Below are 13,280 nucleotides of genomic sequence, written 5' to 3'. Positions count from 1 at the left end.
CGGAGAGAAGCTCTTTGATGCGGACCGCGATTGTACAACCAGACCGGGGCTGACGTTCTGGCAGATGGACGACCGATCGCGGGAACAGGAGACGATAGTTTGGATGCCCGGGCAAGCTTAAAACATGGGCAGCATAAGCGGCCAGCAAACGTTGGCGTCGTAATCGCAGTGGAGGGACACCTGCCTCCACTAGTACGCTGCCCACAGGGCTGGTGCGGAAAGCACCAGTGGCAAGGTGTATCCCACTGTGGAGAATTGGGTCCAGCACCCGCAATGCAGATGGGGATGCTGAGCCATAAGCCAGGCTCCCATAATCCAGACGGGACTGGATTAACGCCTGGTAGAGCCGCAACAGGGTAGATCGGTCGGCGCCCCAGCAGGTATGGCTCAAGCATCTCAGAGCGTTTAGATGTCGCCAACACGTCTGTTTAAGCTGCCGGATATGAGGCAGCCAAGTCAACCGGGCATCGAAAACCACCCCCAAAAACCTGTGGGTCTCCACCACAACAAGAAGTTCGTTGTCAAGAGAAAGCCGCGGCTCAGGATGGACCGTTCGGCGCCGGCAGAAATGCATAACGCGGGTCTTGGCAGCCGAAAACTGAAAACCATGCGCTGCAGCCCAAGACTGCGCCTTGCGGATTGCGCCCTGTAGTTGACGTTCAGCAGCTGCAATGCCAATAGAGCTGTAGTATAGGCAGAAGTCGTCAGCATACAGGGAAGCGGAGACAGAATTTCCCACGGCCGCAGCGAGCCCGTTAATGGCTATTAAAAACAGGCAGACACTTAAAACAGAACCCTGTGGCACGCCGTTCTCCTGGACGTGGGAGGAATTATATGAGGCTGCGACTTGCACGCGGAAGGTACGATACGACAGGAAATTGCGGATAAAGATCGGCAGAGGGCCCCGAAGACCCCATCCATGAAGCATAGAAAGGATGTGATGACGCCATGTCGTATCGTACGCCTTCCGCTTGTCGAAAAAGACAGCGACCAGGTGCTGACGGCGGGCAAAGGCAGTACGGATGGCCGACTCCAGGCTCACCAGATTGTCGGCGGCGGAGCGGCCTTTACGGAACCCACCCTGAGACAGAGCCAGGAGGCCCCGAGACTCCAGTACCCAATGCAAGTGCCGGCTCACCATCCGTTCGAGAAGCTTGCAAAGAACGTTGGTGAGGCTAATGGGGCAGTAGCTGTCCACCTCCAAAGGGCTCTTGCCTGGTTTCAAAACGGGGATTACAATGCTCTCTCGCCATTGCGACGGAAACTCACCATCGACCCAGAGATGGTTGTACAGGTCGAGAAGGCGTCGCTTGCAGTCCACTGAAAGGTGTTTCAGCATCTAACAGTGGATGCTATCTGGCCCGGGAGCGGTATCAGGGCAAGCGGCAAGGGCACTGTGAAATTCCCACTCACTGAATGGAGCGTTGTAGGATTCAGAAGTGTGGGTGCGAAAAGAAAGGCTCCGACGTTCCATCCGCTCTTTAATGGAGCGGAAGGCCTGGGGGTAATTCGCAGAAGCGGAACTCATAGCAAAATGCTCTGCTAAGTGGTTTTCAGTGACGTCGGAGTCAGTACAAACTGCTCCATTCAGTGAGAGCGCAGGGACGCTGATAGGTGTCCGATAGCCGTAGACGCGTCGAATCTTGGCCCAGACCTGCGATGGAGTGACATGGAGGCCAATGGTGGACACATACCGCTCCCAGCACTCCTGCTTGCTTTGGCGGATAAGGCGGCGGGCCCGCGCACGCAGCCGTTTGAAGGTGATCAGGTGCTCAATGCAGGGATGTCGCTTGTGACGCTGTAGCGCCCGCCGGCGATCTGTAATCGCTGCAGCGATCGCAGGCGACCACCAGGGCACAGTCCGCCGCCGAGGGGACCCAGAGGAGGGGGGAATGGCAGATTCGGCGGCAGTAACGATGCCGGTGGTGACCGATTGAACCACCGCATCAATGTCATCAGTAGAGAGAGGCTCAAGAGCGGCAGTGGAGGAGAACAAGTCCCAGTCAGCTTTATTCATAGCCCATGTGCTAGGGCGCCCAGAAGAGTGACGCTGTGGTGGTGACAGAAATATCGGAAAGTGGTCACTACCACACAGGTCGTCATGCACACTCCATTGGACAGATGGTAAGAGGCCAGGGCTACAGATTGAAAGGTCAATGGCGGAGTATGTGCCATGCGCCACACTGAAGTGTGTGAAGGCACCATCATTTAAAATCAAGAGATCGAGCTGCGACAATAAATGCTCAACGGTGGCGCCTCGACCTGTTGCCACTGACCCACCCCACAGAGGGTTATGGGCGTTGAAGTCGCCCAATAGCAAGAAAGGTGGCGGCAATTGGGCTATCAGTGCAGCCAGGACATGCTGCGAGACATCACCATCCGGTGGAAGGTAAAGACTGCAGACGGTAACAGCCTGTGGCGTCCACACCCGAACAGCGACAGCCTCTAAAGGTGTTTGGAGAGGGGCAGACTCGCTGTGCAGAGTGTGAAGGACATAGAGGCAGACGCCACCAGACACCCTTTCATATGCAGCCCGGTTCTTATAATAACGGCCGGCCGCGGTGGTCTCGCGGTTCTAGGCGCTCAGTCCGGAACCGCGCGACTGCTACGGTCGCAGGTTCGAATCCTGCCTCGGGCATGGATGTGTGTGATGTCCTTAGGTTAGTTAGGTTTAAGTAGTTCTAAGTTCTAGGGGACTGATGACCACAGATGTTAAGTCCCATAGTGCTCAGAGCCATTTGAACCATTTTCTTATAATAACCCCGATAGCCACGGAGGGCGGGGGTTCGAATTATTGGAAACCAAGTTTCCTGAAGAGCAATGCAGAAGAAAGGGTGAAGGCTGATAAGTTGGCGGAGCTCAGCTAGATGGTGGAAGAAACCGCTGCAGTTCCACTGGAGGATGGTATTGTCCATTGGGGAGAAAGGCGTGACGGGACTGGAAAGGCAGATTACGCCGCTGGGTCACCTGCTGCCTCCGATGGAGCACCCGTGCAGGTGCTATCCATTGCGTCTGAGGGATCGGCGAGATCGAGGTCCTCAGCAGACGCAAGGATCTCCACCTCATCCTCAGACGCAGAGCTTTTAGGTAGCGGTGGAGTAGGTGCCACTGCAGGTGTCTTGGACTTATGGGTCTTCAAAGCCGTTTTCTCTCGCTGTTCCTTTGGTTGCCGTTGTTGAGAGGGCGTATTGGAGTCAGTCTCTGGGACCGACGAGGATCGCGAAGCCCGTCGACCAGCGACCTGTGGCTTCTTCAGCCACTGGTTGGTGTCTGCTGTGCCGCTGGTAGGAACCTGGGAAGGGAGTGACTCAAGGGATCACTTCCGAGCGAGAGAAGCCGAAGAAGACTTACACTTCCCCGGCTTAGAAGTGGGGACTGGTGTCCCCGGTGGTTTAGTGGGTGCTGCTCCCGAGGTAGATGGTGTGGGAGCAACAGCGGGAGAAGGGGCCCCCATCGTCAAGGGGGCAGGTGAGGTCCTGTGACTCTGAGAGCTGACTGTATATCTTGCAGCTGAAGGAGCTGGAGCAGGAGTGACAGTGGAGGCATAAGATGACATCATGCACACGGGATGTAGCCGTTCAAATTTCTGCTTAGCCTCGGTGTAAGTCAGTCGGTCCAGGGTCTTATATTCCATGATTTTGCGTTCTTTCTGTAAGATACTGCAGTCCAGCGAGCAAGGGGAATGAGGCTCTCCACAGTTGACACAGACGGGAGGCAGAGCACTTGGAGTATCGGGATGAGATGGGCGTCCACAATCTCGACATGTGAGGCTAGAAGTACAGCGAGAGGACATGTGACCGAACTTCCAGCACTTAAAGCACCGCATCGGGGAAGGGATATAGGGTTTGACGTCACACCGGTAGACCATCACCTTGACCTTCTCTGGTAAGGTATCACCTTCGAAGGCCAAGATGAAGGCACCGGCAGCTACCTGATTGTCCCTCGGACCCCGATGAACATGCCGGACGAAATGTACACCTCGGCGCTCTAAATTGGCGCGCAGCTCGTCATCAGACTGCAAAAGGAGGTCCCTATGGAAAATGACACCCTGGACCATATTTAAACTCTTATGTGGGGTGATGGTAACGTGAACATCCCCCAACTTGTCACAAGCAAGTAACCTGCGTGACTGGGCAGAGGATGCCGTTTTTATCAAAACTAACCCAGGGAGCATTTTGGACAAGCCCTCCACCTCCCCAAACTTGTCCTCTAAATGCTCTACAAAGAACTGAGGCTTCACGGATAGGAACGGGTCCCCATCAGCTCTGGTACAGACGAGATACCTGGGCGAATACACGTCACTGTCATTCATTGCCTTTCGTTCCTCCCATGGTGTGGCCAGGGATGGGAACGATTTGGGGTCATAAACATTAGCTTTAAAATGAGCCCTCGAACGCTTAGAGACTGCTGGGGGCTGGCTGCCAGCGAGAGATGATGTACTACGCTTCATTGGGGGTCATCCGCCCTGATGCCACCTACTTCGACCAAGGGCCCTCCCCACGGGCGCTACCCAGCCGCAGCAATAGCCACCTGGCAGGATGGCCATTGCCGGAAGTCCTGATGCCCCAGGGAGATGGGCATCTACTCCTTGGCATACGTGGGGAGTTAACGGCGCAGGCATCAGTAGAGCGATCCCTGTGTTGTCAGGGGGCTACAACCAACAGGGTACATGGTGGCCCCACCATAATGGACTGGCTACCGTGCTGGATCTTAGGTGCAAAAATGTCCAAGGTTGTCGTCGCAGTTAAAAGCAACACTGCAGAGTGCAGCGTGGTAATCGCACCCAGGGACGTATCCTCGCCCAAGAGATGGAAAACGAGCGGGACACCATTGCAACGACGAAAAAGCCGGCTAAAGGTCTCAATGCACGACGGATACAGTGCACCATGTAAGGTGCCCTTCCCCAATTGGCTCGCTCTTCAGAATAATTTAGAAAGATGGAGGTCAAACCCGAGAGGGGACCATCACATAAGGCCGAAACATTTGAGACTCCTTTTAGTCGCCTCTTACGACAGGCAGGAATACCGTGGGCTTATTCTAACCCCCGAACCCGCAGGGGGGCACAACCCCCGATACAGTGCCACTCGCAAAAGGGGAAGTTTTGCACTTCCATAGCGATTTAATATACTTTTTTAATTAATGGCTATTGACATAAATTATCATTTAAAGTATATGTTATAGTTGACTGCAGGTATTTATTTCCCAGGACGATTAGTTGAGGAAGTAAGTAACTCATGCTGCCTTTGTACTATGTTTAGCTTTTGGAGGATTTTTGGATGTGGCATATCTGCATATCCATATTTTATAATATCACCTGTAACTTTTGTTACACATGCAAGATGTGAAATACAGCCTATTATAGTGTTTGCTGATGTGATCAACTTTCATTTCGTACTTAATGTAATTTGATCACAACAACAGTCAAATTATAATAATATCTATTTTCCAGCATAACATTCATAATTAAAGACAGTTGTACTTTTCTCAACTCTTATTGTAGGATCTTGCTTAAAGCTGCAGTGAGCTCACCTCATTGTAACAATTTTTATGGGGTATTTGGTTTTTTTGTTGTTGTGTTGGCAGAAGAGCCAACACCGTGTTACTAGAGGAGACCGAAATGCACGCGTTTTAGCTCACGCAAACTGGTGTGAGGAGGGAAGGACTATACTGACGTGAGGTCTGCAACATGACAAGGAATCAGAATTCAGAAAGCGGACGTAGCTAGTTTGATACTTAACTTTAATCCATTAATGATGAACGTCGCTCTTGACAGTACATGATTCACAATATTAACTGTTCAGAATACATTCTTGAAGAATATGGTGCCTTGCTAGATCGCAGCAAATGACGTAGCTGCAGAGTATGCTAAACTGTCGTCTCTGCAAATGAGAGCGTCTGTAGTCAGTCTGTAGTCAGTCTGTAGTCAGTCTGTAGTCAGTCTGTAGTCAGTCTGTAGTCAGTCTGTAGTCAGTCTGTAGTCAGTCTGTAGTCAGTCTGTAGTCAGTCTGTAGTCAGTCTGTAGTCAGTCTGTAGTCAGTCTGTAGTCAGTCTGTAGTCAGTCTGTAGTCAGTCTGTAGTCAGTCTGTAGTCAGTCTGTAGTCAGTCTGTAGTCAGTCTGTAGTCAGTCTGTAGTCAGTCTGTAGTCAGTCTGTAGTCAGTCTGTAGTCAGTCTGTAGTCAGTCTGTAGTCAGTCTGTAGTCAGTCTGTAGTCAGTCTGTAGTCAGTCTGTAGTCAGTCTGTAGTCAGTCTGTAGTCAGTCTGTAGTCAGTCTGTAGTCAGTCTGTAGTCAGTCTGTAGTCAGTCTGTAGTCAGTCTGTAGTCAGTCTGTAGTCAGTCTGTAGTCAGTCTGTAGTCAGTCTGTAGTCAGTCTGTAGTCAGTCTGTAGTCAGTCTGTAGTCAGTCTGTAGTCAGTCTGTAGTCAGTCTGTAGTCAGTCTGTAGTCGCTAGCAATGTTGGCTGTACAACTGGGCGAGTGCTAGGGAGTCTCTCTAGACCTGCCGTGTGGCGGCGCTCGGTCTGCAGTCACTGATAGCGGCGACACGCGGGTTCGACGTATACTAACGGACCACAGCCAATTTAAAGGCTATCACCTAGCAAGTGTGGTGTCTGGCGGTGACACCACAATTGTCATGTTTGTAAGGTTTGTAACGTATTTCCCTGGAATTGCAGTAACCATCTTATAAAAGGGTGATAAGATACTTTCCACTTCAGGGAGTTGCTGCAGTGTATACGCAATATGGTGCTACTCACAAGGGAACCTCCCCATCGCACCCCCCTCAGATTTAGTTATAAGTTGGCACAGTGGATAGGCCTTGAATAACTGAACACAGATCAATTGAGAAAACAGGAAGAAGTTGTGTGGAACTGAGAAAAAATAAGCAAAATATACAAACTGAGTAGTTCATGGAAACATATGCAACATCAAGGAGACTGGGAACGCAGGAGCGCCGTGGTCTCGTGGTAACGTGAGCAGCTGCGGAACGAAAGGCCCTTGGTTGAAATCTTCCATCGAGTGAAAAGTCTAATTTTTTATTTTCAGTTTATGTGACAAACTCTTATGTTTTCATCACTTTTTTGGGAGTGATTATCACATCCACAAGAAAACCTAAATCGGGCAAGGTAGAAGAATCTTTTTACCCATTCGCCAAGTGTACAAGTTAGGTGGGTCGACAACATATTCCTGTCATGTGACGCACATGTCGTCACCAGTGTCGTATAGAATATATCAGATGTGTTTTCCTGTGGTGGAGTCGGTTGACCTATGACCTTGCGATCAAATGTTTTCGGTTCCCATTGGAGAGGCACGTCCTTTCGTCTACTAATCGCACGGTTTTGCGATGCGGTCGCAAAACACAGACACTAAACTTATTACAGTGAACAGAGACGTCAATGAACGAACGGACAGGTAATAACTATGCAAAAATAAAGAACGTAAAATTTTCACTCGAGGGAAGACGAACCAAGGACCTCTTTTTTTTTTTTTTTTCAAAGCCAAAATCAAATTTCTTTTTCCTTTAAGAACAAATTGTGAGGAATAAATAAGGAAAAGTTTTTTTTTCGAAAGAAAACAAAGACTCCGATTATACTGGTTTCTCCTTCCAGTAAACAAAATGAGTCTCCTTCGTCTTGTTGGCGAAGAAGCAATCTTTTGGAACAAAAAAAAGAGTTTCTCAAAGCCAAAATCAAATTTCTTTTTCCTTTAAGAACAAACTATGAGGAAGAAATAAGGAAAAAGCTTTTTAAGTCGTCATGCGACTTTTAGTTAAAGTCCAGTTCTTACAGGAGCTCCTGAAGTGTATCCGCCTACAGCATACCAGCTCGTCCAAACGTGTCTTCTCATGGCGTAGGCGTGAGTTCTGGGTAGCAGATCTATTCAGTTCGGTTCGTTTTATACAGTTTTCAGCCTCTCAGGGCTTGGACGTTCCAGCTACTAGGTGGGTCATCGAAAGTGCTCCGTAAGAAATTGGAAAAATATTGTTTATAGCGTGGGTTGCGTATCAGGACGCAGTGTCGTTCGTTGAGATAAGTCCAATATCCTAGCGTAGACTTGTCGCCAGAAGTAAAAAGATAGCGGATCGTGTGGCCACAGATCCAATTCACAGAGTTAGTTTTGGCGGAGGGGTAGAAAGTCTTATCGGGGTACAAAAGCATGTGGACGTCGATCTGAGCCGGTGTCTGGCGTGTAAGAAACGCCAAAATTCGCCGCGCAAGGGTCCAGACGTCTAGCGCTGTGCCACAGTGGAACCGGTGGACATCCGTGTCATCCACGCCACAGTGGGTGCAGAGGGATGAATCGGCGAGATGGATGCGGTGCAGACGATCTCGGTTAACTTGTTTGCCATTCACGGTGATGTACCACTCTGATTGAACGTCTGATTCGAGAAAACGCGAATGGATCGCCTTCCATATGTGTCGCCACACGTACTGTGGATACTTACGTTCGATGGGGTTGGACGGGCGGCACTGTTGTAACAATTCGGAGACTGTTTTCGTGAGGTACAAACGTGTAAGTGGTAAGGACCGGTAGATATAACTGAACTCCAGGAAAAATCGTTGGATGTAATAAAAGAGGGTTGGAATGGTCGATACCAGTACTGGGGCGGACAAGGAGGCCGGTGCAAAGTTGTGAAGCAGGAGGCTAGTCAGGCTCTGCGGGCAACGATGCCAAAGTTTTAGTTGGGAGCTGACGTATAGTGCCTTGACACGAGTCGCCACGTGGATGAGTCCCACCCCGCCACGATCTCGTGGTAGTGCAAAGGATTCATACTGCACCTTGAATAACGTCCCCGAGCTGACGAAGGAGCCGAAAGCCATCAACAGTCGTCGCGCCAGGAGATTTGGGACTGGTAGTACTTGAGCCACGTGTGGTATACGGGATACATGTTCACGTAGTGCGCGCGTTGGATAACGTCGAGAGCTCGTAGCCGGTGATCTGCGAGATTTGCTCTGATTGTCTTTAGCAAGCGTCTACCATTGATAGTCGCTGAGCGGCGTAGGTCTGCTGTGAAATCAAGTCCAAGACACCGTATGGTGGCGGCGACACTAAGGGGGGCAGCACATCTCTCTGGCAAGCCCTCACCAATGAGCAGGACCTTGGATTTTGACACGTTGAGGCAGCTCCCCGACGCTTCGCCGTAAGTCGCCACCCATGTCAGTGCTGCTCGTACTTCATCTTCACTGCGCAGATATAGTACTATGTCGTCTGCGTAGGCTGTACAACAAAAACGGTGGCCTTGCACAGCCATGCCTTCCAAACGTTGGCGCATGCCCTGGAGCAGGGGTTCCAAGGCGAAAGCATACAAAATCGTGGAAAGAGGGCATCCTTGCCGTACAGATCGTGCGATGACCAGGGACGGTGTAAGACGACCATTGTACATGATTTTAGAGGTTGCACTACTCAACAGGCGCATAACCACTGTTACAATACCGCCAGGAAAACCCATATGCTGAAGAACTGTCCGTAAATAGAAGTGGTCAACACGGTCGAAAGCCTGGCTAAAGTCCAGTGAAGCCAAGGCGCCAGGGAGACGCTGATGATGCGCTAATGCTATCATGTCTCTGTAACGGCAAAGGGCCGTACGGATGTTGTTGTCGCCTCCTAGGGAAGTCTGGTCGCAGGATGTGACGTAACGTGCGACCTTCTTGAGTCGCGATGCCAGTAGCCGTGTGAATATTTTCATGTCGCTGTTGAGCAAAGTAATTGGTCGATAGTCCTGGACCCTCGATAACCCGCGCGGTTTATGTACGGGAATAATAATTCCCTCTAGAAAGGCGCTCGGGACCACTGACATCCGTGACATCAGCTCTTGTGCGATTGCCGTCCACGTGGAAGCCAACAAATACTGAAAACTTTTATAAAATTCGATGGGTATACCGTCAGGTCCAGGAGACCTGTTATCGGAACCCGCCTTGATAGCATCTACCACTTCATCTGTGGTTACGTCGTCTTGGAGGTCATGCACTGCATCCTCCGGAAGAGTGTTCGTAGTGAGCTGAGCGACTTCTGTGATCAGTGCTGCAGAATGCGGTACGGCTGCGTACAGCCCGGCAAAATGAGCATGGAGAGCACGACCGATGCTTTGTTGGGTGTCGTGCCGGCGCCCTTCCACATCAGTGAGGACTTGGGTCAGAGCTCGTCGTCGTCGTTGTCTCTCCTGAAGGAGGTGGAACATCGACGGACGTCCTTGAGGGATTCGATTAGAAGCTCGAAAACGGACTACAGTGCCTTCCAAGTGATGCCGCATGATCAAGGAGATCTACGCCTTCGTGCGATGGACCATCGACTGCCGGGCTGGCGAGAAAGGCATCGTCGTACAGTCACGTAGAATGGTGTAGTAGAAGTGCAGGGTATTAGTCTGCCACGCCTTTAATTCCTTCCCAAAACTCATCAGAGTCTTCCTGAGGGTCGGCTTTGCACAGGAGAGCCACCATGATAAGGTGGAGTCATAGGCTTCTCGACGATGGTGGCAGCGTGCCCACGCTTCTTCGACCATACGGCGACAGTCTGAGGAGGTCAGGTGAGCGACATTGAGTTTCCACAGACCACGACTATGCCACACTTGCTGTCGGGCGAGAGTGACGTCACAGAGGTATGCATCATGGTCTGCAAAGGCCAAGGGCCAGACTTCCGCATGACGTGTGCCATCAGCAAGGGAGCGGGTAACGTAGATGCGATCTATGCGGCTTGACGAGTGAGAGGTGTAGAATGTATAGCCCGGTTGAATTCCGTGGAGCTTCTTCCATGTGTCAACAAGTCGGAGACGCTCCATGACCACTGAGAGAGATGCACAAGGGGAATGTCGCGGGAGTTGGTCCGCGGTCTCTTGTGTCGAGTTAAGATCCCCACCGAGTACCAAATCGTCCTGCGGACCGGTGAAGAGGGGGTGACGCTTTCGGCAAAAAAAGTTTGTCGGTCATGACGGCGGCCAGTGCCGGACGGAGCGTAGATATTAATAATACGCACGCCGAACAGTGTGAGGGCCATACCTCGCGCAGTGGGGAGGTAGATGACGTCCTCTGCAGGGAGTCCGTCGCGTAGCAGGATGGCGACGCCGCTACCGGTATCGGATGCGGGGGAAACATGGGCGTTGTATCCGGTGGGAACTAGGAAGTCAGCCACAAACACCTCTTGTAAGAGTGCTATATCCACATCCGCAGAGTAAATAGTGTCTCTGAACATGGCCAGTTTATGGGGGGCACGAATGGTGGCAAGATTCATCGTGGCGATACGATATTGCTGTGTGTGGCCATCCTCAGTATTTGCAGAACGTGCGGTAGAAGTAACCGGCAGGTGGAGACCCGCCGGTGGTCCCGCAGTGGTGATAATTACTGGCGGGGTGCCAGGTGGACTCCTGTGCAGACACGCTGGCAGTCTGTTCCACTTCTTCTTCAACGTCATCGGCCCAGGAAGCTGATGACGTGGACATGTGACGGTCACGTACTTCCGGAACGGGTGTTGTGGATTCCGCAACATGAGTGGCAGGGGGACCGCCGTCATCATTCGTTGACAACGGCGAGGACACGTCCCTGGCTGGGAGAGTAGGCGTCACAGGAGGGGCTCCTGTTGCTGCCACATCGCGTGACTGGACGCAATGTGGGAGATCACCGTCAGACATCAGGTCGACATCTCGTGGGGTCGTCTGAGAAAGGGCGTCATCGGAAGGCGTTCGTCGTCGTTTCCTGTGTTTGCGAGGCGACCGCTGTTTTCTGATGTGGCCTTCTGAATCAGAATGTGGTCGCCCGTCGTCTGACGCCGAACCCGTCTGGACAAAGGCAGACGTCGGCACGACACCGAGGTCGACGTCCATGGTTCCAACAGGAACATCGGTTTCGGTCTGCAAACCGGACGGTCCTGAAGCGAGCACTGGAGGCGACGCCGTGCTTGTGTCCTCGGCGCGTTGTGCTGCGGCGGGTGGCGTTGACGATGCTGCTGGCGCAATCGAGATTGGTACGACGGGGTCCTGTGCAACCTTGGCGTAGGTGATGGGTAAGGACGTGACCGTCGAAGCCTGGGTCTCTTCACGTAACGGCGTCTGTATTAAACGGCGGTGTAAGCATTCGGACCGTACATGTCCCTCCTGGCCACATCCTGCGCACGTTCGTGGCTGTCCATCATACATGACGATGGCCCTCACACCGCCAATCAGCAGGTACGATGGGACATGTTTCGTCAGCTCGATTTTTATTTGCCTGACGCCATTTAATACGGGGTAGGTCGTAAATGTTTGCCACTTCTCCGCGACGTGACCCAAGACGGTGCCATATGGTTGGAAAGCGGCAATGACCACATCCTGAGGCACCTCGAACGGGAGCTCAAACACCAGCAATGTCCGGAGACCGAATCCAGCATGGGCGACTGTCACAGCACCCATATGTCCATCAGAGTGTTTAAATTTCAGTCCGGTGGCATGACGGTGAATTATGTCATTGCAAAGTTCCTCCGTCGACATCTTGATGTAGACAACACTTCCAGTGATGGAAAAATGTATGCCGATTACGTCCTGGGGGTTCAAACGTAGATCCTCACGTATGAACTGTTCGACTTCGAAAGCTCTGGGTCGTGGATGTTCGGCCTGAAACGTTACTTTGATCGTTGCACGGCGGTACGAGTGCGCCATGGTGTACGTTAGTACTGGACTCGATAGACACAAACACCGCGACGCGGAAGTAAACACCGCCAAGAGCGGAGCGTCACACGGCGCGCGGAGCAGCTCCGCACGCTAGCACGGCTGCACGCTACCACGGGACCACGGAGGTCCTGAGCCCAGATTGTCCATGATGTTGCCTATGTGGCCCATGGACTACTCAGTTTGTATATTTTGCTTATTTTTTCACAGTTCCACACAACTTCTTCCTGTTTTCTCAATTGATCTGTGTTCAGTTTATCAAGGCCTATCCACTGTGCCAACTTATAACTAAATCTGAGGGGGGTGCGATGGGGAGGTTCCCTTGTCAGATGCAGATATATAAGCAACGATATGTAGGAAAGGGATTAGTGTGGCATCTGTGACTGTCCCACATGTGTGTGGTAAATATTGAAATGTGAACTACGGTGGAGTTATCAGCAAATGTGTCCTAACGGGTTGAACGTGCTGTTATTCTTTTCTTGGCTGCCAAAGAACAAACACCGGCAGACATTTATCAGAGAATGAAGAGTGTGTATGTGGCACCATAACTGTAGAAAACCACCACTGTGGAATGATGAGCCAAGTTCCATGGTGGTCATGATTCGACACAAGACAGTGATCGATATGGGAGGTCAGCCAGAAGTTATGTCAGTG

Source organism: Schistocerca piceifrons, chromosome X, assembly GCF_021461385.2.
Source record: "Schistocerca piceifrons isolate TAMUIC-IGC-003096 chromosome X, iqSchPice1.1, whole genome shotgun sequence".
Lineage (NCBI taxonomy): Eukaryota > Metazoa > Arthropoda > Insecta > Orthoptera > Acrididae > Schistocerca > Schistocerca piceifrons.
Note: the sequence above shows the minus strand (reverse complement) of the source record.